Below are 26,427 nucleotides of genomic sequence, written 5' to 3' on the forward strand. Positions count from 1 at the left end.
GTCCCACCCCAATAAATTTGGCTTTTTCCAGACTTCTTGTGCTGCGAAGTTGAGATGCAGTTGAGTATTGAGCAGATTTTACAAGGAGCTGAGAGCTGCAGGAGAAGAAAAGTTTAGTGCTAATAGCAGAACAGGCTGTGCGCTTGCTTTTGATGCAGAAGTTTGTTGGTTCTACTCCCATAAGGGGTGAATGCTGAAAGCTAAGATACTAATTATGAGCCTGTTATCAGTTTGCCATCCATTTCCTATTGCAATATTACTAGCTTATTTTTAATGTAATTTAGGCAATTTATTCCACAGGGGCATCAGACACTTTATTGTTCGATGAAACCATGAAATATAAAGGTGATTGCTAGCACCAACCTCTTCATTACAGATTTATTTAACGTGCAATTATTTAGATTACTTTTTTACTACTTCAGAGATTGTGTATATTTACTGATAATGGTGGACTGTAGAATTGTGCATATTTACTGATAATAGTGGACTGTAGAAGTTTGAGCAGACCTTTATGATGGAAATGTTCTGAATTGGACAGTTTTGTTTCATTGTTTACTGGAAAAATGTTCAAAGCAATAGGAAGGTGTATCAAAGAGCACATGTATGTTTCATATGCAAGGGGCCTATGATTTGAAAACAGCCCAGAATTAATTTTTATCTGCCACGAGTAAAATGTATTTTTTTTGAATGTGGATTTTAATGTTGTTTCAGTGAATGTGAGTTTCAAGGGCAGAGAAGGTTTAATGCCAAGTTTGTTATGTCTTAGTGTTTGCGCTGTAAAATGCAAAAATAAAACTTTCAAATGAAGTTCAAATCATCATAGAAGTAAATCAGTATGCACATTAGTGTTTATGGTAAATGGAGTGAAATAGCCAATTAATGGATCATTGGAATGGCTGCAGGGAGGCTCCATTCGACCATTATTTTGTGAGGGGAAGGGCAGCAAACTTAGACAGCCCCAGCTGAACTATACCTCCCAACTGTCCAGATTTTCAAAGAATGAATAGATGTTTTGCTTCTTATTTTTGATTTGTTCCTCATAAAATTTGTGGTTTTCTGGCAAATCATTTAGGAATTAAGTCACTAAATAATGACACCTAGTTTCAGACTTCATAACCTTCAGAAAATGCATGCTAAAGTAAGACCTGTTCTATCAACTGTCCCAGTTTATAGAAGAGCATTTTAGTACTGTTTATATGTTCGACCCAATATATTTAGCCTTGTCCAGATTTATGTCCCAGTTTATACAAGAGCAATTTTTAGTACTGTTTATATGTTCCCCCAATATATCTGGCCTTGTGCAGATTTATTGCATTAACAGGTTGAGAGGTACATGCAAATAAATTGCTTTATAGAATTAGGCATAGCCAAACCTCTGAACTGTCCCTGATTTTGACTCAAAATGTTGCTCTTCCCTAATGATCCCTCCACAAAATAGCAATTTTGGAAGAAAACATGGAGGGTTTATAATTAAGAAATAACTGTAATAATCAGATTACTTTTATTTCAGAAATGCATGTAGATTATTTTATTTTGTCAGCTGCTCAAGTTAGCAGTACTAATATTAAAGTGTCCCTTCTTTGACAGGTTCCCAGCTGTATTGTGTTGCTATTTTATATTTTTACATCACATTTTTTGGTCCATTTTTCATAAAATTGTGTTTTTTTGGCAAATTAGTGACAGATAATTAAAGACTGAAGTTAGAAAATAATGACAGACATTTGAGTTTCAGATTTCATACCATTCAGAAAATTCATACTAATGCAAGACCTCTATTAGCTTTCTAAGGTTATAAGAGCGATATCTTAAAAATTGTTCTTATTTTTGGGCCTTTGTCCCATTTCTTTGTATGGCTTTGTCCAGATTTCTTGCTCTGAGGTTGATAGGTGTCAGGACCATCACAAGCAGCCAGAGACATTTCAAACTGTCACATACTTGTTACACCCCTCTCCCCCATGTAGTGACTCTGGATGTGTTGAAGCAAGGCAAGGAGTAGTTATGCAGTGTAAATGTGCAGAGAATCCCACCCATCCAAGGTAGACACAAGTACTAGAGTGGCTTTTCATCTGTCCTTGATTTTTGCAGAATGGTCTGGTTTCTGTCATATTTTTTGTACTGTTGATTTATGCTTATTACTCAAAGTGCCTGTTGCTCTGTGTTTAAGTAGCAATACTTTAATGACCATCAGGTAAGCTTGGCTGAGATTGCAAGATGCAAGTAAGCTTTAATACGCATACTGTTAAAGAATTGCCAACACTGAAAGCCTTTCTGTTGCCATGTAGAGAATACTTAACTAGATAATGTATAAGCCTTGGGTATTGAAATGCATATGCCAGTATTTGTAATAAAGGACAGAATTACATTATTTTAAGAGTCTCATTACACTTGGAGACTTACAGACATCTCTGCGGGCTTTACCCATAAACCAAATGCCAATCGCGTGGTCTATAACCTGTACAGTAATCCTTTTAAGCAATGTATCTTGAGCTTATTTCTTGTTTGCTTTTCATTTTTTACTTTTATCATGTTTTCCCCATGAAACAAGTAGATGTCAGGCAGCAGGTCTTTTTTTGGATAAGGAACATTTTTACAAGTGGGGGCATCAGGGATTTCTACTTTCAGCATGTTACTTGTTACTTTAATAAAGCTGAATATAAATTATAATTAGAACTGCAGTGCAAGAAGTGGTTTGAGTTGAGTGCTGCTTGTTTTTCTTATACTTGATTTTGACTGGCATTCCATTAATGCATTAAAAAAAGTAATTTATTTTTTCATGCCTCACAACCTTTTTTGTTTCCATCTAGATATTAAGCTGTCATGCAGCCAATGCATTGAAATATTTTTATTCTTCTACACTTCATTTTGTCTTGATTGGACTTTCATGACAACTGTTTGGCACCCAGTGCAGTATATTTAGTTTTTGTGGTTTGCTACTACAGGTGTTTGTGTGCGTGGTAGGGGAATACCTCAGGCTTGAACCCTGTACCTTGTATGGAGGTGTTAAAGACCTTAATTCCCCACCCACCACTATTTGTGAAAAAAACTGCAGATTTTTGCCTCATGTTTGATCTGATCTGATCTGTTCCTCATAATATCTGTGATTTGTAAATGTTGTAATGCTTGATATTTGATGGGGCAGTTGTAGCATTGTTGCCTCACAGCTGCAGATTCTCAGGTTTGCTTCTTGGCTGGGGTGCCTTCTTTGTGGGGTCTTTATCTTCTCCCTGTGTTTGTGTGGGTTTGCTTTTGTGTCCTCCCATGTTACAAAGACATGTCTGCATTATTTCTTCCTGGGCCTCTGAATTTTTTTTTTGTTCCAAGTCAGACTGTCCTGATTAACAAATGTTAAATAAAATTGACAGGCATTTGAATTTCAGACTTCAGGTTTCTGAGTGTTTAAGTCCTTGCATATTTGATGGTGCAGTGGTAGTATTGTTGTCTCACAGCTATAGGTTTTCTGGTTTGATTCTTGGCTGGGGTGCCTTCTGTGTGGAGTCTGCATCTCCTCCCTTTGTTTGTGTGGATTTGCTCTGGTGCCCTGTCATTTTACAAAGATGTATCTGCAGTATTTCTCCCTGGGTCTCTGCCGAAAATTGTTTTTATTCTGTCAGCAGTAAAATTGACAGGCATTTGAATTTCAGACTTCATGTTCTTCAGAAAATACATAGTAACACAACCGTAACACAACCTTTTATTCTAGCAATTTTCTAAGTTTATAAGATGAATATTTGAAATTTGTCCCTATTTTTGGGACTGTATTCCCTCATTATTGGCTTTGTCCAGGTTTTTTGTGCTAAGGTTGACAGCTATGGCAAGAACTGAATTCACTGAATGTTTGAGGGCTGTATTGCCTCATTACTGGGTTTGTCCAGGTGTTTTGTACTAAGAGGTTGACAGCTATGGTGAGAACTGAATTCACTAAATGATAGCCAATTAAGTTTCAGTCTTCCTCTTTTACAAAGCAGCTGATTTGGCATAGTGGTATGTTGCTCTGTTTTGCACAGGGAGCTTGGTAGTAAACTGTATGGTTCTAGCAACTTTCCAAGATTATACAAGCAATGATTGTGTCTCTGGTTTTTGGGCTTTTGACACTTAATAGGAAAACCACTTTATGAAAAAACAGCAGAGCTTTCGGATACAATCCTTCATCAATACTAATACATACAAGGATAGTCACTGTTAAAATACAGGTCCAAAACAGTCACATGACCAGCAGCCCAAAGAATCATGTGACATGACAAAATCCATATAACATAATGAAGTTAAAATTCAAAACATAATAAATGCTAAATAAACAGTATAAAGCACATATAATAAAACACATAAGTTAAAATATATATTAAAAACATATATTGAGGACATGAAAATATAAAATATAAAATATAGAGTAATCACAGCCTAGTTCTACTCAACCCAACCAAAACTGGTTTGAGGCTGACCATACTGTTCAAGCCAGGTGCTGAATCACTTGCCAGTCTCAAAATCCACTCATATTCTTTATTTTCCAGGTGGTTATTCATATCCCCACCTCTAAGCGTAGGCTGGACTGAGTCAATAGCCCTAAATTTAAAGAAATGCTGTTGCCCAAACTCAGCTACGTGCTTATACAATACATTTCTTTCACAGCACCTCCTAATCTCGGACTTGTGTTCAATGATGCGTTCTCTTAACTTACGGGTAGTTTTGCCTACATAAAAAGAATGACAGGCAACACTCATAGCTCCTCCCCTTTCTGGTTGGCCACACCCCTTCCCCTTGACTCCACCCATTCAGCTGACTCCTGCAGCCCCCCTTTGATTTGAAGTCACCAGCCGCCACTGCCTACATATAATATGTAATTCAATAATAATTAATTCATAAGTAATTCATAATATGTTATATTCAATGATGAATATATATACACACACAAATACATCTACATGGTGGAATACATTCCCTGTAGTGTTGTATACCTGCGGTGCATGATATGTATGTGGACACATCATGATTATGCTTATCTGCCATGGCTTAGTGGTAGATCACTATGTGTATGATGTGCAGAGTCCTGGATATGAGCCTTGCAGGACCTGTTCATTTTATTGCTGGGCAGAACACACAAACCTACTTACAACTGCTTTATGGTGCCTTAATCACTCTCTATCCAACGGGACATGTTCTGGCCAGCAACAAATTAAACAACTCTGGCAAGGCTCAAACCAAGGACCCTATATACCCCAGACAAATCAATGTACCACTAATCCATGACAGGTACACAGATATTCAATGTTTCAGAAACATATCAGCCAGTCCTGTCATGCAACAGTGCAGAGAATGTTTACCAACATCTAGATGTCTGCGTGTGTAACTATAGTGCAACCTTAACAGATACAACATACCCATACATGCATAGATACACATGTATTCAAATATATATGTTGTTTTACTACCTCTATATACATATATATCGCTATCTATGCACATATGCCTATATATCTGTTAGCAGATAAATATATCTATATAGGTATATATGGCCATACATCTATAGATAGCAATTGCAGATTAACAAATACACCTATATCCACATACACCATTAATGGGGTTGAGAGGCCCCACACACTATACGTCTTGTACGAATAGGAATCCCCCCACAGCCAAACACCTGTGCCCTGCAATACACTACCAAGTACAGTTTGCCTCCCACAAGACATGTAATATGTGGAAGCCGTCAATGTCCCCAGGCTACAGATACACATACACATATATGCGGATACAGATACACACACACACACACACACATATATATATACACACACACACACACACACACACACACACATGTATATATATATATATATATATATATATATATATATATATATATATATATACACACACACACACACACACACACACACACACACACACACACACATGTGACTACACATACACACGCAGATATATGTACAGTCAGATATGTATGTAGGAGGTGCACACAATATGGAACAGCCAGTATGCCTACAGTTAACACCTGAACAATTGGACACTGTATCGGCTAAACATACAAAATATACCCATAGAAAGGTCATAGTAAAGATACCACACACAGGTCTGCAGAATTGGGACTCCTTTAATTGTGTACCATAACGGTCCTATATGCCATATCATATAGCTGTTCAAATACTGACAACCATATAAACGGAGTACTGCAACTGTGAAACAGTTACACTTATATAGTAGTCTGGAAAGGTTCACAACTGCTGCAGTCCAAGCCAAGCCCTTCAAAATGTACAATAGTGCCGACAGACTGGACCACAGGGTACCACACAATCAACAGTATGTACTGCAGGTGTGTGGTTCAGCAGCCTCTATCTACACTCTGTACAATCTCCATAGGAGGTAAAGATGTTTTGTGACCCAATGGGCTGTACCCAGAACATATCAAGGCATAACGCACAGAACTTTCTGTATTGCAGGGGGCAGTAGGCTTGCAGTACCCCAAGTCTTGTTAGTAGTTGCAATATAGGTGGAGTATACAGTACTGTACATCCACATACCTTGTGGCAGCTCACCCCTGATACCCCACATTTGTAAAAGCCTAGGTCATTTATGGTGCTCCCCACCTGGACTCATTAATACATGACCATATACCACTGTTACATACACTGGCCTCTGCAGTGTATAATGGCACACATATATGGCCCCAGCCCTAGTGTATGTGCGGGGGATACAACAACAGTGTACTAATGGCAGCAATGGCAGTGTGATATACTCACAGCCCACTACAGAACAACCCCCAACAGTATGACAAATGTGCAGAGCTTGGTATGTAGATGGGGACAGATGCTGGCACACAGGCATATATGTGGAACACTGTTGCCATACACTAAGCAAGGTGCTGATGTTACAAGATAGTCTGCAGCATACCCTTAGTCAGGGAATTGAGGTTAGATATAGACATGAATGTAGTCATTTATTGATAGCACGCAACACACACACACACACACACACTGCCAGTGTCATATCTGACATAGGACCTGTGTGATGGATGGACAACACATGATAGGCATACCTCTGCCCAGCAAGAGGTAGGCCCACAGTAGTGAGCTATGCAGACAGACTGCATTCCAAGGTACACTAGTATGTATATACACACACACACACACACACACACACACACACACACACACACACACACACACACACACACACACACACACACACACACACCATGTAACACCAGTACTAGGCTAAGCATTACACAACTCTACCCACAGTCTGTCTGTAGTTCCTGAACCTCCTGCAAATATGTGTCCGCTCTGAGTATGCATGTTCTCTTGTAAGAGGTATTACTACCTGCTGCCTGTATCACTGATGCCTACACACAGGACAGATGTCCATCACACAGAAAATGTGAAGGGACCATGGCCACATGCTGTAGGGATTTATAGTGGGTGGTTGCCATGACAGTGGTAATTCAATGTTGTACACATATGTCATTTTATACATATATATATATATATATATATATATATATATATATATATATATATATATGGATAGATATATGTACATATATATATATATATATATATATATATATATATATATATATATATATATATATATATATATATATATATGGATAGATATATGTACATATATTTCCACCATATGTCCTGGACATGGAGTGTAGTCTTACACAAGCCCCTACACTCCCAACAATGTCATAGTGCAAGGGGATGTCAAGTATGTATAGCAGGTATATTACTAGACTGTTGCTGCTGTCATTGGGATTGTTTTCACAGACATGGTGTGTGTGGATGCTGAAATCTGCTTATAACATGTATGCCATTGGCTACTGACAGACATCCGATGAACATCATTGTGAAGTACCACTGCCATTGCCCCTGTGGAGTGCAGCAGAGATATTGGCCACTTTATATGGAACTTTGGACACACCCAGTACAGTCCAGAGATATACACATATTCCCTTAGTGCACCACATGTGCACCAGGCCTGACAATATGGATGTAGACAGCCATGTAGATGGGTATAACCCATAACAGCTGGTATACATTTGGCACCATAGGTGTTGGAGTCACACACTCCTGTCTGGCCTGACACATAATGACTGTTTGTACAGGGGTGCTATGGACACATACTACCCACTAGATATTGACATAAATCTGTACAGCATCCCACTGGTCTGTCTGACATACATGACATTTAAGGGAGGCCCGGCAGCAGTACATCTGGCAAGTATCTGCACATGACATCCCACTGGTTAAGTACACTATGCTGCTAGGCATGTAACAATGCAGTGTGCAGGCTACAGGCAGACTGGCTCAACACTGGCCTACATCTTGTATGGGGGAATGCACATGTACTTGCATATATATCAGGCTCAACAGCCATGTCACAGCACAGGGTAAGATACACCTGTGTGACAGTGCATTACCACAACCAATGTGAACACACCGCAGCCACATATGGTAGGCTAGCATAATATTACAGTATATGGACTATCTGTTCTACACCATCCTCATATGTGCCAGTCACAAAATGTCCCTACATATACTGGGTTGCTACACAGTTTGGTCTGATGGCTGTCTGTGGTATGAGACATGTGTGTGTATGGCCCTACAAACATGTACAATGAAATGTTACCATACAGTGGGGCAGCATGTAACATCTAATAGAAGGGGAGCTAGGACAATGACATCTACCACAGTCTGTACACAGGCTAAAGTACATATTAACAATACACACACTGCCGACATTCACCATCACTACACAGACTTCAGTACTGATCAAACATCCACAGAATGTCCAGCTTATGTCATGAAATATAACCCCTACTATACATGACATGTGTAGCAATCTGATATATCACTGGCTTGCTATCAGATATGATGACACTATTTATGGCATACAGCACATATGCACAACTTCAATCACGCCATATATACAAATGTTGACAGTGGCGTGGCTGAAAGTACATACACAGGGCCAGTATAGACATGTTGCTGTGATAACATTGTATATTTTCCATTCTAACAGTGTTTGTTGCAACATATTTCCTATGAGGGATATGAAGTCAGTAACTGTCATGGCCTTCACCATCTACAGACTGCAATCCTCACACTACCATCTGCATTCCACAGAGAGATGCACTGTGGATAACACATGACACCATAGGCACAACACTGTTCAGTCTGCAGATGATCCTGCAGATGGGGATTCCTCATATATATGGAACTGACATGGCAGGTATTACTACATGTACGACAGGCATATCCAGACAAACACTATTAAACCAACATTACTCCAAATGCAGTATAGCAACACTTAGAGTCTGTAGTCAGGTCAGGCACATCCCCCTCCTGTTTGTTGCCCTCTTTCCACAGTGTATATTGTTGGAGGTGAATCCCCAATCCATCTGAGATGCTGTTTGCTAAACAACAGATCTAGTTCCTGATCACAGTGACTGAAAAGGCCCAAAACCACCATGATGGTCCTAGGTATTGGAATGCGTTCCCATGCAATTAGCTATGGAATTGTTACCACAGCTGTTTCACATGCAATCAGCTAGGGGAGGGCTGTAATTCATGCAGAGGCAATCAGTTGATCATGAGCATCACATAAAATACCCATGCTGCTGCCTAAGCAAGGCAGGTGTGGGTCTCCACATCCACAAGAGAGGGAATGGGGGAGGCAGACAGAGGCAAATACATGTCAGGGAGGGGTGGGAGTGTAAAACCGAAGCATGTTTGTGTCACACAACTACCAGCACAGGGTATCAAACCCATGACAACTATGTAGTGCTGTCACAGTTTGATGCAGTTATTGGATGCACCACATAGGATACCTGATGTGGAGCACTCAGAACATCTTTGTGAGGGTGAGTGACATCTGCAACAGGGATACAGTTGATATACAGTAGGTGTCCTACACATGCCTTTCTGCATGAACAGGTGCCAGCGTCAACACAGGCACACTCACACAGGGACGCACACACATTGTCACACTTATCAGGGCCAGGTGTGCAACTCATCACTAGTGGGATTGCCACAACACATCAATGTGCAGGTATCACATGCACCACACGGGTCATATGGAGGCCGTATGGGCAAAGCATACGAGGAGATGTCACAAATCAGACAGCATGCTTCAGTATGCCTTCGGGGGGGGTTGTAGTGAGTGTGGATGTGGACATATGGAATTGTTACCACAGCTGTTTCACACACACACACGGACACATAGGGTGCCAGTTCTGACATGCATGGGTGCATGTCTACACGGGTGTGTGGTGGTCAACTGTGCCAGAAGGCTGTACAAGGCTAGGCGATGGGTATACCTTGGCATCAGGCCACATGCCAATGGTCTGCATTGAGGCTCAGGCCTGTAGTTACTGCATTTGCCCACACAGGTGGGTACTGCATTCCCCCATCCAGTCACCTGGGTGACTATTGTGTGTGGCCAATGCTGTACACCACATGCCATGCATGTGTTTCTTAGTCCATGACATGGATGGTGCCTGAGATGTGCACACCTCCCACATTCATGTACAGTGACATGTGGAACTGTACCTGGGGTGTCTGGCCCATGTTGTGAACACAGATTATCATCGGATGTGCCAGTCTTGCCCACCTGTGGCAGGAACAGGTACTGGGCAGCAAGTTTACCCTTCACTTACATTGATGGCATGCCAACAGCATTCCCTGATGTCAGTGTCATCTGTCCATACAGGACATGTTGTCAGGCATGGTATTTCCATTGTGAGTCACATGTGAAGGAACCACATGTGGTGCAGGTGTCCATTAGGGAACATGGTAGAGGTGCACTGTCTGCATGTACATGCATATTGGACAGATGGGCAGGGTGACATGCCCTCTGTAGCCCACTGCTATCACTGCATAGCTACTATCAGTGGCCAATATGCAGTGTACTACCCACATATTGGCTGCTGCCTAGGCATGTGTGTTCATATGACACATGGGTTGAGTGTATGCTCTGGTAATAGTGGGGTTGCTAACTTGGATTGTCTGGCCTTGATGCCACATGTATGGGTATGGCTTTGCACCCCAGCCTCCCAGCTAATTTACACCTGTTATCCCTCGTGATATATAGTAAGGCCACCATAAAATAAATTAGCAAAACCCCCTCTACAATGCCCACAGTTGGCACACACATCTGCACAGGATACGGGTTACAAACACACACACACACACACACACACACACACACACACACACACACACACACACACACACATACAGCTGTCATGTCTGGGAGTAGATCCCCTACCTAACTACTTTATTACACTACAGCCCTAAGCAGTTATAGTACACACCACAGACATTACTGGAGTACTATTTCCTTACAGGTGTATTTCACAGTGAATGACATCAGCAGGATTACAAAGGTAGGTTTCAACTGTACTGCAAGTAACTAGCCTAAAATGCATTGCTCCCTACACAGACAGTGAGACACACACAAAGCATCCACAACTTACATGTGTGGGTATAGAACCCCTGATCGAGGTCTATATCACATGACAGCATGGAGCTGTTGGGGGATGCACCACGGGGATTGCTAGAGACATCTTTCCCCAATGGTGTATTACACATTGAATGACATCAGCAGGTTTACCAAAGTAGGGCATTTCAACTGTAATGCAAGTGACTAGCCTAAAATGCATTGCTCCCTACACAGACAGTGAGACACACAAAATATTCACAACTGACATGTGTGGGTATAGAACCCCTGACTGAGGTCTATATCACACTACAGCATAGAGCTGTTATAGGCCACATCAGAGGGATTACTAAAGAACTTTCACCCCATAGGTTTACTTCACAATGAATGACATCAGCAGGATTGGCAATGTAGGCCATTTGAAATGTACTGCGAGTGAGTAGCCGATGATGCATTGCTCCATACACCAACATTGCAACACACACAAAACATCCAGAACTGCCATGGGTGGAGATGGAACCCTACCAAAGTTCTACACCACTCGACAGCAATACGCAGTTACAGGATGCCCTACAGAGATTACTGGGCTATGACTTTCCCACAAGTGTATTTCTAGGTGTGTGACATCAGCAGCCTTGCCAAAGTCAAATATGTGTATTGTACGGGGTGTGAATGGCCTAAAAAGCATTGCTCTCTCCTCAGTCAGCCACACACATTCACACATCAACAGGTCTGGTGTTAGAACACCTACTTCACTACTTTATCACACTAGAGCAGTACGCAGTTACAAGACACTCTATGGAGATTACTGGGCTGTGATTTCCCCAGAGGTGTATTTGTAGGTGAGTGACATCAGAAGCCTTGCCAAAGTCAAGTATGTGCATTGTACGGGATGTGAGTGGCCTAAAATGTGTCACTCTCTACTCAGTCAGACACACACACATGCACAGTTGCCAGGTCTGGGGTTAGAACACCTACCTCGCTACTTTATCACACTAGAGTAGTACACAGTTACAAGACACGCTACAGAGGTCACTGGGCTGCAATTTCCCCAGAGGTGTATTTCTAGGTGAGTGACATTAGCAGCCTTGCCGAAGTCAAGTATGCGTATTGTATGAGGTGTGAGTGGCCTAAAAGCATTGCTCTTACTCAGTCAGACACACACACACAGATTCATACATCAACACACACACACACACACAGTTGCCAGGTCTGGGGTTAGAACACCTCTCTCACTACTTTATCACACTAGAGCAGCATGCAATTACAAGGCGTGCTATGGAGTTTACTGGGCTATAATTTCCCCAAAGATGTATTTTTAGGTGAGTGACATCAGCAGCCTTGCCAAAGTCAAGTATGTGTATTGTATGGGGTGTGAGTGACCTAAAAGCATTGCTCTTACTCAGTCAGACACACACACACAGATTCATACATCAACACACAGTTGGCAGGTCTGGGGTTAGAACACCTACCTCATTACCTTATCACACTAGAGCAGTACACAGTTACAAGACACACTATGGAGATTACTGGGCTGTGATTTACTCAGAGGTGTATTTCTAGATGAGTAACATCAGCAGCCTTGCCGAAGTCAAGTATGTGTATTGTACGGGGTGTGAGTGGCCTAAAAAGCATTGCTCTCTACTCAGTCAGACACACACACACACAGATTCATACATCAACACACAGTTGCCAGGTCTGGGGTTAGAACACCTACCTCATTACCTTATCACACTAGAGCAGCACGAAGTTATAGGCAAACTATGGAGTTTACTGGGCTATGATTTCCCCAGAGGTGTATTTCTAGGTGCGTGACATCTGCAGCCTTGCCAATGTTGTGTATATGAACTGTACTGAGTGTGAGTAGCCTAGAAAGCATTTCTCTCTACACAGGCAGAGACCGAGACACACACACACATACATGCACTCACACAGTTGCCAAGTCTGGGGTTAGGACTACTACCTAACTAGTTTATCAGTACAGCAGCACCCATTTATGGAACGCATCATGAGGATTACTGAGCTACAGCTTCCCCAAAGGTGTATTTCACATTGGATGACCTCAGCAGGCTTGTCATGATACTGCTATGGGGAGGGAGGTGGGTGCATGGGCCGTAACCCATTCATGTAGGAGTTGACATGTCACATGTGGGCACACACAGGGTCATATGCCACAGGTACATGTATACAGCTACTAGGTGACATCTTCCTTGTACAGTCATGTTTCACAATTGTCACATGCAACACACCGTCATGCAGACAGATACTGGTGACTAGTATCTGCAGTGAGTGACACCTGCACCTCATGTGTTTGGGGCCCTTTGGCTGTGTGCTGGGTGGGACAGGCCCAGATGTCTCCTTGTCATGGTCACCCTCTTCAACATATCTATGTCCATCTACCTTTGGCTTATTATAGTGTTCTGTTCTTACATATATGTCTGTATTCCTATCCACTGTGTGTGCAAGGCAGGAGTGGTGCATATTGACATGTGTCTGCACTGAGAACTGCAACTGCCAGATATGTCTGGTCCACTGTTTTTTGCTGACATGGCCTTCTTGTGTTAAGTGTGTGAGCATGCCCATTATGGGCTTTCAGTATGTTGTTGACAGACATTGCCTTCATTCCTCTAAGTGTGTGAGTATTGCATGTGTGGATCAAGTCCAGGTGGTTTGTACTGCGGTGCTGACCTTTGTGCTGTACACCAACAGGTAGCATGCTGTGCCTGCAGGATATACATCATTCATTTGGCATTGACTGTTGCTACATTTCTGCTTAGCGGAGGGGATACCAAACTGTTTCTACATTTCTACACAGGGGTGGGGGGCACACCTGCTGTTACTATAAGTGTACATAGGATGGTGGGGCACACCTTACACCTTTACACAGTTGCTAAGACTGTACTGGTATGTCAGGTACACCATTTCAGTCTGTAGTCTTACCTATCGTGCTGGCTAGAGGCATACCAGTGTACTACAGATTGTAGCTTTCACTACCTACATATTAGTTTCTGACTTCCTAGCCTTCACAAGTGACATCCAACTGGCTGGCCTGTTGTAGTTTGTCTGTGTAGGGCTGGGGTAGGGGTTACCCATGGGGCTTATTTAGAGGCCATAGTACAGCATTTGTTTGTGTTTGTCTACACCTATCCTGCTGGCTGTGACTTTTGTTGGGTATGTGCCCCCCCAACTGGCATGTTAGTCACTTACCTTGTGGGTGTCCCAGTATTGAGGGTGGTGATGCAGGGCTGCCTATGTCAGATGCACATAGTACACTTCCTATACATGGTTGAGCACAGGTAGTGTCATGATTGGCATCCCTTTTACTGTATGTGCAAGTCGGAGAGAGGTGTCATTCCCTGGGTCCCTACTGTGTCAGTGCATGTGCTATGCATTGCCTCTTTGCCAAGGCCAGGGCATACTGGGCATGCCTCCTTCTGCCTACTGGAGCTGGCTCAGGTTGTTCCTCCTCTGAGTCACTCTGCATCTGTGCATGCCTTGGCACTGGTGGGGGGCTGTGTGGCTCTGCCCTGTGCTGTTCCTACTGCAGCTGTTTCCGCAGGATCATATTGTGTAGCATGGCAAATAGAAGGACAATTTGGGTACATGTAGTTGGTAAGTACTGCAAAGCTCCACCGGATGCGTCCAGGCACTGGAGCCGTGACTTGACCATCCCAAACACACGCTCTATTATGATTCGTGTTTGTGCGTGTGCATCATTATGGTGTTCTTGTTTGGGTGTGTGTGCATTTCTGATGGGTGTCATCAGTCATGGCTCCAGTGCGTATCCAGGATCCCCCACTAGGTGACCGTGTGGGATGTCCCCATTGGCAATGTTTAGTACAGCTGTGTCAGATGCCAAATGTGGGAATTGTGGTAGCTTCCATGGCAGCCAGCATACACATTCATAATTATGCCCTGGGCATCACACACAACCTGGCAGTTGATGGAGAGGAAGCCCTTGCGGTTGATGTAGACCCTACCCCACTCACCTGGTGGTGCTTTAATGCATATGTGCATGCAGTCTATTGCACCCACTACCTCAGGGTATTCTGCTATCTGGTGGAAGAGATGCATATTGCTGGTCAACATCTCACAGGTGATGGGGAAATATACATGCTCACCGACATGTGTTGACATGACATCCAGGAGCTGGTGAAGTACCCTGGATGCTGATGCATGTGAAATCCCCATCATATCCCCAGTTGGCCTTTGGAAGGTACCTGTAGCTAGTATTCTTAGACCTACACATACCTTGGTATCCACTGGGATGGGTTCCCCTCTGTTAGTTCTGTGTGTGAGGCATGGCTGGCACAGCTCAACAATTTGCTGTAGGAGGTCGCTGTCCACCCTATAGCGCTCCACTATCTCCAGCTCATGTAGCCCTTGGTAGGTTACCCTGGGTCTGTACACTCTTCTCTGTCTCCTCACTGTGGGTTGCTCAGCAGCATTCACATCCTTACCACCCTCAGCCTCTTGCACATGCTGGTTTATGATAGCAAAAGCAGCCCCTAACATTTTGTCTCTTTCTTTCATTTTGTAAAATTTCCCCATCTTTATACACCAGTGGTGCAGAGTTTTTGGGAAAAACAAGGGGAAAGGTGTTTGCATATTTTATAGTGGTGTGCTGGGCTGGGCTGGTCTGCTGCCTGTGTAATTGGCTGATTCTGATACATTTCACCTGTCAGCTAAGTTAGTTCTCCTTGATTACCTTCCTACTACTGTTTTTCCTTCCCATTGCCTCCCTGTTTAAGCCCTTTTGTGAGCCACACAAACAAAGTGCTCATATGTGCACAGAGCTGCTTTTTCCTGGTTTAACTTCCCTTTTCTTCCTGTAGAACCTGGTGTGCGCCGTGCACACCCGCTTACATCTTTGTAAAGTGTGCTAGGCAGGTTTAGGCACACCCCTAGCTTAGCTGTGCTAACCTAGGAGCAATCTCGAGCCACAGGTCTCCAATCCGCTTACAGTATGCCTGACACCCTCCCCCCCCCATGATGTCACCTATATCCTAGTCTTGCACCCAGCTATTTATACTCTTACACTCTTGGGAGCTGCCTCACACCCTGGGAAAATCTGGGATTCACTAACCTTTCCCTCATTTGCATAGGATTGCCTACTAATGCATAGTTACATGTCCTACATTGAGCCTCCCCCCTTAGCAACCACTACTCACTGGCCAAGTTGTCTTTTGCCTGCCATTGACTTGCATGGCAGAATACTGATTTTTGTTTGAATGTTCATTTTCAGTTTATTTTATTATTTTCCCCCGATCCCATTTGCACGCCGTTGCCCTTTGCTTACACAGCCGAGATCGGCGAAAAAAAATAAAAGTTGTTTTCTTTATTTTTTTTATGATTTGCAATGCCAATGGCCTTCTACTTGGCCATTGGCATGCTTCCTCAATAATATGCCGCCTTTATTTGGAGCTGTCATAGATCCATTTTAGAATTTGCAGAAATGTACTCGGTTAGTAACCGTGTACATTTCTGCAGATTGCACTTGTCTTGCACGGACTATTGCAAGCTTCCTGGATTGCAATATTACCTCATTTGCATGGATTTCTCCAGCAAATGAGGTGACTTGCATAACAGGGCATAGTCCATGCAAGATTAGTGCTGGAGCTCTCGTGCACACCCCTGCCAGCTGTTCCTGGATTGCATGGCAGACATATTGCCTGCGTGAGCTACTGCACTCACCTTGCACTCCGTGTAGGCTTTTGAGAATCCGGGGGAAAGTGTCCACCACACACATAGATCAACTTATGCTGAGGCACTAAAAGGCAGTCTTTCCAAACCTCCAAGACCTCTTAAGCTTACAAATGGTAATGCCTATCCTCAGAAATCTCTAAAGCACACACCAAAAACAACAGCAGATACCACATATATGTCTACATCTAGTGGAGCCCCAAGAGCAAAGCCCATAAGGTAAGCAAACATGTAACCCAGGGCTCTTGTCATACGGCAATCCATTATATAATACACAGATGCCTCACCTGCCAGACTGAACAAGGAGAAGATAACCGTTAGTTGCATACCTGAAGCCAGGATCTGCTAAATTACACACACTCTCAAGTGGCTTGAAATGCACTTCCACAGACTATATGAAAGAGTAACATTATCTTTCTGAATATGTGTTTCAGGTTGGTATGTGCCTTGCATTGAACAGCATTCCACCTTCACCAAGGATGTTGTCACATTACCAACAAAAGATGACTGGCTTCAATAATTGCCTTAGTTTCTGGTGTCTTTCCAGGGGGATTCAATATTTGTCAGCATGGAAGGACATGGTTAACAAACTACACTACATTGCAAAGGATAGTCTGCACTTTATCCACCCCCTTAGAGCCTTTTGTAGGCAATGCCAAATTTACAAACCTACCAACATAGCAAATGAAACCCAAAGAAACCTAAACATGCTATTAATGCTAGGAGCCTAAACAAGAAACTCCATACCCTACAAGCTCTCTTCCCTCTGGAGAATATAGACATCTGTGCTGTTACCAAGATGTGGTTTAAATTTTCAGAAAGTACTCCAGCAGTACAAGGCTTCAGTGTCTTCTACACATTTAGGCCATCAGCTGCACAGGCAGGAACAAAAGATGGAGAAATTTCAATCTCTATTGCAACAAGTATGTAGGTTGATTATACAGGACAATGCCATGGAATTTATCCATGTACACATCACCATAGACTTATAATCAAACCATATCCTAGCAGGCTATAGGTCATCCTCTATGTCTGTAGAACCCCATAGATTTACCTAAACCTACTGGAGACACTCACCATTAAACCAAACAAGCTATTCATAGGAGACTAACTACCCCTCTATATTTTGGAAAACATACACTACTTCAAACTTGCAGGTACAATGATTCTTGTACTTTATTAACACAGATACTCTTGACCAAATGGTGTACACTCCCACCAGAGGTTCAAACATTCTGGACCTGCTACTCACCAATATAGGAGGTGCACCTCCCAAAGTCATGTCCTCACTGATGAGGTAGGACCACAAATCTGTCTCCTTCAAAACATAAAAATCAATATGATAATCCAGGCAAACCCTATAAAAGTTAGGAACTATTTCAAAGCACACTCCCTCCTAATAAACAATAGTTTCTCAAAATTCAATGCCCCTCCAAAACCCAAGTTCACAGCAATCTATGTGGAATTGTTCACAGAGACCATGTACAACCACGTATACAGGTTGCTGTACATATTAGAAGTAAGACCAAAACAAACCATACTGATGGAATCCTAACTTTAATAGTGTATATAACCAAAGAAAAAAAGCCATGGCTAAAATCGAGAATAATGACAGCAGCTCTCTAATTAAATTAAATAGGAAATTAAGAGGACTAATTAAGTCCAACAAGGCCGTTTACAAGGTCAAGATAGCCTTACATGCTAAAGACAATTACAGGTCCTTCTACAGCTATATCCAAACCTCAAAGTCATTACACAGCAGTGTACTGAACTGGTGGTCAGTAGTGTAACCTTCAATGAGGAGAGTGACATAGCAGAATTGCTGCCTGACAAATTCAGCTCCAACTTCACCCCCTCCCCAAGAAATAACTACTAGCATAACCCCCAACTATTAACAGAGAGCAGATCCTGGCAGCACAAACTAAGGTCAAAAACACAGCTTTGTTTAGTCCTAACAATATCTCTCTTAAATAGCTTGACACATAACCTATCGGGATCACTTGAGTCACTTTTCAACTATAGCTCAAAACAGGCTTTGTACCATGTGAAGAGAGGACTGCAGTGGTTATCCAACTTCTCAAGAGTGGATCGTCAACTGACCCCACCACCTACAGACCCATTAATCTGACTAACCTAATATGTAAAGCCATGAAACAGATTATCATGGAAATGATCAACAAAGACATATGTAACCTCCCTACAATGGACGCAACCCAGTTTGGCTTTGCCAAGGGAAGGTCATGCCTACTAATCCTAGTGGACTTCTTTGAGAAGGTCAATGACGCAATGTATGAAGGGAAAATAGTACATACCATGCCTGGGTCTGGGTAAAATGTTTCATATAATACCTCATTCAGGTATAGTTGACAGACTCACCAAACTAGGTAACTATCCCTACATAACTCATGGATTGACAGATGGCTCACAAACAGGATCCAGGAAGGCAGGATTGTTAAGACCACCTCAACCAAGAGAGTGGTCACCAGTGAGTTACCTCAGGGTTCTGTACTGGGATTGCTCCTATTTGGTGTCTACTACTGGGAGGTAAAGACTAATGTCAAGGGCCTTTGGCTGAACAACTTCACAGATGACTGTAAATTGGGAGCTATCACAGATTCATCCATGATACAAATAATCTTACAAGAGGGTATAGCAGAGACAAATGACTGATGGCAAAGTCTCAGATTAAACCTCCGTGCCAAGAAATTAATTTTAGTGTTAAGAAAATTGCCACCCAGGCTAATTACTCCATCAGTAAGATACTTCTGTGAGTTAACCTGGCAGTCAGAGATCTAGGAACATATGTTGACAGCAATCTGGCTTTGACCAACATGTGGCCAAGGTAGTAAGAACATCATTCTCTGTTGCCCAACTTATAAGTAAGGGCATGGTATCCAGGTCAGAGGAAGTCATAGCGCTTCTTTATTCAGCCCTTATCAGACTCTTTCATCATGTACCTGACCAGACATATACAGCAGTTGGAATGCCCACAATAGTTCCTTACCAGGAGAATCCAGGGTATAAACAGATTGTCCTAGATGGATTGCCTTAAAGCCCTATCCCTATACTCAATTTCCTACATGTTACTGAGAGGCAATCTATGCCTGGCATGCAATGCATCCTTGGATCCAGCTCTAATAGACCTTTTGCACATCCACAAAACTAACAGTATCAGAACCAATAGATCCAAGGATTTAACTTTTGCTTGTGACATAAATAACACGTCAGCAAGACATATATGAGTCTCAGAGGATTCCCATGCTCTTGAACAGGCTCCCCATCCTTGTGATGCAGAGTCCATTCCAAATCCTATCTAAGTACAACCTTGCCCAATGGATGGGAAATCAGAAATTCACTATGGTTTGGCCCTCATATACAGAGGTGGGCAATAATGTGCAAACCAACATACACCCCTCTACCTCTAGAAACTTCCTAACTAAAATACCTCCTCCTAATAAACACCCATGATACATATATATAAGGATACAGTTGGGTTGGGTTGCACAGCTAGGCTTATTAATGCCCTGGCAGTCATTAGCCTAGTGTATATCTATGAACCTATGCACCTATAATGCAGAGAGAGTCTGCTGTAAGATTCACCAAGACTTACGCTTTTTACATGAAATATAATGCCAACCAGATAGTATAATTAAAAAGGTGATACAAGATTACTTAGAACTGCACCCGATCTTCACATCCTGTATTGTCTACTCAGTTAGTGTCTGCTACTTTCTTTTAACTGCCCATCCATTGACATATCATAGGTGCTTTGTATTCTTTCACTGAGCAAATATCAATATTGATGATTTTATATCATAGTTAGAACTTCAATCCCTTGACCTAAGTAACAATTTGCAAATTAACACAGCCTGCTCAGTTAACTTTTTTATAAAAATAAACTATGTGCAGTGTTACAGATACAGATTATAGAGCAGCGAACAAGCATCCAATGTTAAGCAACTTTGTATACAGTCTAGTCAAATACAAATGTGTTGTCTACAATATTTTTATATCGCAGATCACCTGTGAGACTGTTCACTGTCTCATAGTCCTTACTGCAGCATAGAAACTGAAGTGACACATAATAATAATAATTGTGCTAATGATGTTGGGCCAGATTCAGGAAGCCTCCGTGTAAGAGTTATAACTCTTACACGGAGGCTGCAGTTAAACGGTGTGATGTCAGCATGTCATGCATATGCATGAGGTGCATGAGGCATGCTGAATCACACTGTAACTCTTACACGGTCCGTGTAAGAGAGTACGGGGCATGTCCATAGGCTAAGCCCTGCATGCGGACACGCCCCCGGAAGTGTAGAATGGCTGAAAGTAAACATCCACGAGAGAGGCCATGGAAATGTAAATAAACACACTACACAACACATTCCCCCACAGACCATCAGTGTACAAATTGAACAGATGCTATAAAATTAAAATAAAAACTGTTTTATTTTTTTTAAACCCCGTAAATGTGTGCTACTGTGTGCGCTCGTGTGCTACTAGCGCAATTGCAGTTAGCAGGCAGTGGAGAAGGATATGAGAACTAAATATGCAAAGTAAGCCAAGAAGAAATAGCTTAGCGGTAGAGTTGCTGGCTTAAGAGTAGGCAGGCAGGGTTCGAGCCCACACAACAACCTTTTTTTTTTTTTTTGTAAATAAGCACTAAAAAGGCCCCTGACAGTATTGTACAAATGTAAAAGTATACCCTTTTGTAAAATGGAATGAAATGGAGCATATATTTTGAAGTAACACAATAATAAAAATATTTAGAAATGTACTGATAGCTAAGCTGCAGTGAGACAGAGTGCTTGTAGCTGAGTAGTGTTTAAAAAGCTGCAAATTGCTTGCCCGTAGCTAAGCACTAGTTTAACAGGCTCAAACTGTGTGCAACAAGCTGTGCTCAGCTTAACATGTGTGTCACCAGCCAATTAAGGTTTATCCCAGCGCACACCATCTGCGCGTCGCTCCCACAAGCTAACTGCCAGTGCGCATGCGTTAGCTCCGCGCAAACGAGCGCACACCTGGTTTTAAGTGCTTAAAAGTGCTTTTGGCATGTTTGATTGACAGGTCCTCAACTCATTTCTAGACAGTCTTGAAAATTAAAAATCAGTGGTCAGATTCGAACCCAGGATACCATGCACTAGAGTCAAGGTACTAAACCACTAAGCCATGACAGCAGTACTTAGAAATGCAGAAATAGCATATATATAGGATATAATCCAGAATGGAGCATGATAAAGCAGTTTCTGTGAAGTAGATACAATTCCAAAATGGCCAATCCTAGAAATGTGTGGGAAAATAGGCATATATAAGCCCCATAGGCGGGAATACACAGCAGAACTGATTGTAGAACAGACCTGCAGGCAGAATGAGTGGAGTAGGGGAGGGACGTTGCTTTCGAGCACAGCGGTGGGGTGTTGAGGAGTCCAGATACATGGTCTGGCTCCTAGTTCACCATCATGAGGCCCAACTCATGCAGGGCCAGGTCTCATGGGGAGCGTACAGGGCGGAGGCATGGGACCAGTTGGCTCATGATCTTACTAGTGCTACTGGCATACCACGCACTGGTGAGCAGGTCCGTCACCACCATGCGGACCTGAAGCGGCGTAAGCAAGACCAGTTGACCCAATGGATCCAGGAGGCCGGGATCACGCCAACGACCACTACTGAGTAAGTTACATTTTACTTATGTATGTAAGGAATTCAACTAGCTGATACCATGGAGATGTGTATTCCAATATTACATGTTTTGTATTACAGCTGCAGGAGTCCACTCTGCGAACCGAAGGGCGCATGACCGCAGGCTGGTGCGGCTGCGCCACCATGCAGGTTAGTAACCCCACATAGTACTTGTAAATAAATATTATAGTGTAGCACGTATCAGAACATTGCATTGTATTGATTAAAAAAAATATAATGTGCAAGCAAGAAGTGAAAATCTGCAGGTATGGCTGCAACAAGTTCAGCAGTATGCAAGTGTAACTGGAAATATAATTGATAGAAATAAATAGTGCTGTAATACAGATGTCCCACCATTAATTAAATACAGTATAACCTGCAGTAGTCTCAAGAGTACAGCTTCAGAATCTGAGGTAATCACATGTGAGATGTATCCCCTGTTGAAATGCTGAATCATGACAGAAGTGAGGCTGCTGGAAAGTGTTTGAATCACCACATGTCTAATATGTGAATAAAGCCTAGAAATACCAACCTGAACTGTGAAATTGCAGGATGTGTGAGAGTGACAGAAAGGGTCATGTAACAATCAATAAAGTAGTAATAACCCCCGAATATATAAGCCTCAGTGTGTCTCCACAGAACTAAATGCATGTGGGAATTACAAATTAACATCCCAAACTGATGTCAGTGTGTCTGAATCTTGAATGTGTAAGCCAAAATCTGTATATGGTGATGACAGTAAACAATTTGCAGATAGAATGAATGATTGTCTGGCAAGCTAAACAGCCATAGTTGTCCCCTGTCCTGTCATCGAAGTGTAGCAGGGTGATGTATTTGATCAAATTCAAAATAACTAGGATAGTGATGTATCTGTAACAGGTCTTGCATGACAGTCAAATAAAAATCATTTTGAAACATCAGCCTCAAGTTAATTGTGCACCTATTACAAATGTATATCAATGTATAACTTATGAATGTGTCATCATTTTCTTTCTCCACCCCACCCTATAATTGCAAATTAAAACACTCACTAAATATTGGTATGTGAACATTTCATTAACCATGGACATTTGTCCTGTTCACAAATATATGCATGTCTGTTTGTGCATGTGCCCTGTTCATACCTGCAAACCTGATGGCCTGTTGCCATTAATCAACCCTGCATGTCGTTTGATTGTGCATTTCCATTCAAATAATGCATGTGATATTGATATGCCCATTGTTCAATGGCGTTAATATCTGGGAGTTTGTTTAATGGGAATACCAATGCATGCTGTTACAACTAATTGGAATGGAATAATATGCCACTAACCCAAACTAACATAACATACCCACAAACCTAGAATGCTTGGGAAGGCAGGTCCCAGCGGACCCACCTCTCCCACCTCAGCTGGCGACTGCACCTGGCACTAGTGCCCAGGCTGGACCCTCCTCCGGTGGCCCTGTGCCACCTTCAGGTGGAAGTGCTGCAGGGGATGGGGCCCATCCCCCCTCTGCAAGCATGGCCAGAGGAGTACGTCCACTCACCCTCCAAGGTGTCCGGTCTGTGGTGCGAAGGGAGATCCAAGACTCTGTACTTGGGCCCCTACGCCAGCTCGAGGCTCGGGTGGCACAGCTTATGGGCATGCCCATTGTCCCGCCTGCACAGCCCCCAGCACAGCCCCGACCAGGGCTGTGAAGGAACAGTGGCAACTGCCTATGGGTGGGGATATCAGTTCCACTGTTGCCATCTGTGGGCTCATGCGCCTTGGATATCCCAACCTCCGTCCCCGTCAATTGTGTAACCCCATACTTGTGTCATACACCGCCCCTGTATGCGTCTTGTCTGTCTTGTCTGTTAACCTACCCAACCTACCTCCGCAGCTATACCGACTTCCTTCACCTGACATACCACTCTCACCTGAAAAAAAAAAAAAAAGGGCACTCTGTACCCACAAAAAAATTACGCCCCATGCATAGCTGTCCATGTCGCACACATGTCCGCTGGACATTGAAACTGTTAATTACAATTGGCTTTACAACAAATATTAATGTTGTCCTGACACCTCTCTCAGGGGTGGAAGGTTTCAAATGTCCCACCAAAATACATAGAAATACACAGCTGTTGCTGCTAAAGACATGGGCATCTATGAGCCTTACCCACATCCTTCCTGCAAATCCCACGCTTGTTTCCCTACTGTCTTACCCTCTTTGTGACCCCTTTTTCACCACTTTCCTGTCACCCCTTTTCTTTTCTTTCAAAGAAAATAGCTGGTGTGGGCTTGTGCGAGAGCTAAACGCCAGTGCACATGCGTGAGCTCCGCGCAAACGAGCGCAGACCTGGTTTTAAGTGCTTAAAAGTGCCTTTATGGCACTTTGATTGACAGGTCCTGTACTCATTTTGAAAACCTGGAAAGAAAAAGAAATTCCCACTGCCAGTCTCGAATCTAGGACCTTGGTAACATTAGTCTGTATGACCTACCACTAAGCCATGACTGCCATACAAGAGCATAGTGCTAAAATAAATATAACATGTAATAGTAGGATTCAATATAAAGGCAATATAGGAGGTGTACTACCCAAAGCATTTCAGGTAGAGTTTTAATGGCCAAATTACTGGATTCCCACACTAGTTCAGTGTTAACAGAAACAGCCCTGCTAATTGTTAGCGTGTACATAATAATGTAAGGTAATGTACACATAAGAAGGTATGTATATGTACACATACATATATATAAATATATAGTAATACATATGAAATATAGTCGTAGGTGTCAGTATCCATACACACTCACTACAGGAAACAGTGAAGATAAATGCAGCAGCCAGAATCTGCAACACAGTCTAACCCCTGTGAGACCTACTAACCCTTTTAACTGCTTAAAGGTGGCTTCAGCACTTTGATTGACAGGTCCTGTACTCATTTTGAAAGTTTGTAAAGAAAAACAAACTCCCACTCTGCCAGTCTCAAACCCAGGACCTTGGTAACATTAGTCTGTATGCCCTACCACTAAGCCATGACTACCATACAAGAACATAGTGCTAAAATAAATATAACATGTAATAGTAGGGATCAATATAAAGACAATATAGAAGGTGTACTACCCAAAGCATTTCAGGTAGAGTTTTAATGGCCGAATTACTGGATTCCCACACTAGTTCAGTGTTAACAGAAACAGCCCTGCTAATTGTTAGCTTGTACATAATAATGTAAGGCAATGTACATATATGAAGGTATGTATATGTACACATACATATATATAAATATATAGTAATACATATGAAATATAGTCGTAGGTGTCAGTATCCATACACACTCACTACAGAAAACAGTAAAGATAAATGCAGCAGCCAGAATCTGCAACACAGCCTGACTCCTGTGAGACCTACTAACCCCTTTACTGCTGAAAGGTGCCTCCAGCACTTTGATTGATAGACCCTGTACTCAATTTGAAAGCAAAATACAAGCATACTAGTAGGCCCTACCACAAGACCATTGTAACACTAGTCTGTATGACCTACCAGCAAGACATGACTCTCATACAGGAATATAGTGCTAAATAAGTAGAACATGTAATAGTAGGAATGAAGATAAAGGCAATATAGTAT

The sequence above is a fragment of the Protopterus annectens genome, chromosome 3.part1 (genome assembly GCF_019279795.1).
Source record: "Protopterus annectens isolate FY-2018-M chromosome 3.part1, PAN1.0, whole genome shotgun sequence".
In the NCBI taxonomy this organism is placed as follows: Eukaryota; Metazoa; Chordata; order Ceratodontiformes; family Protopteridae; genus Protopterus; species Protopterus annectens.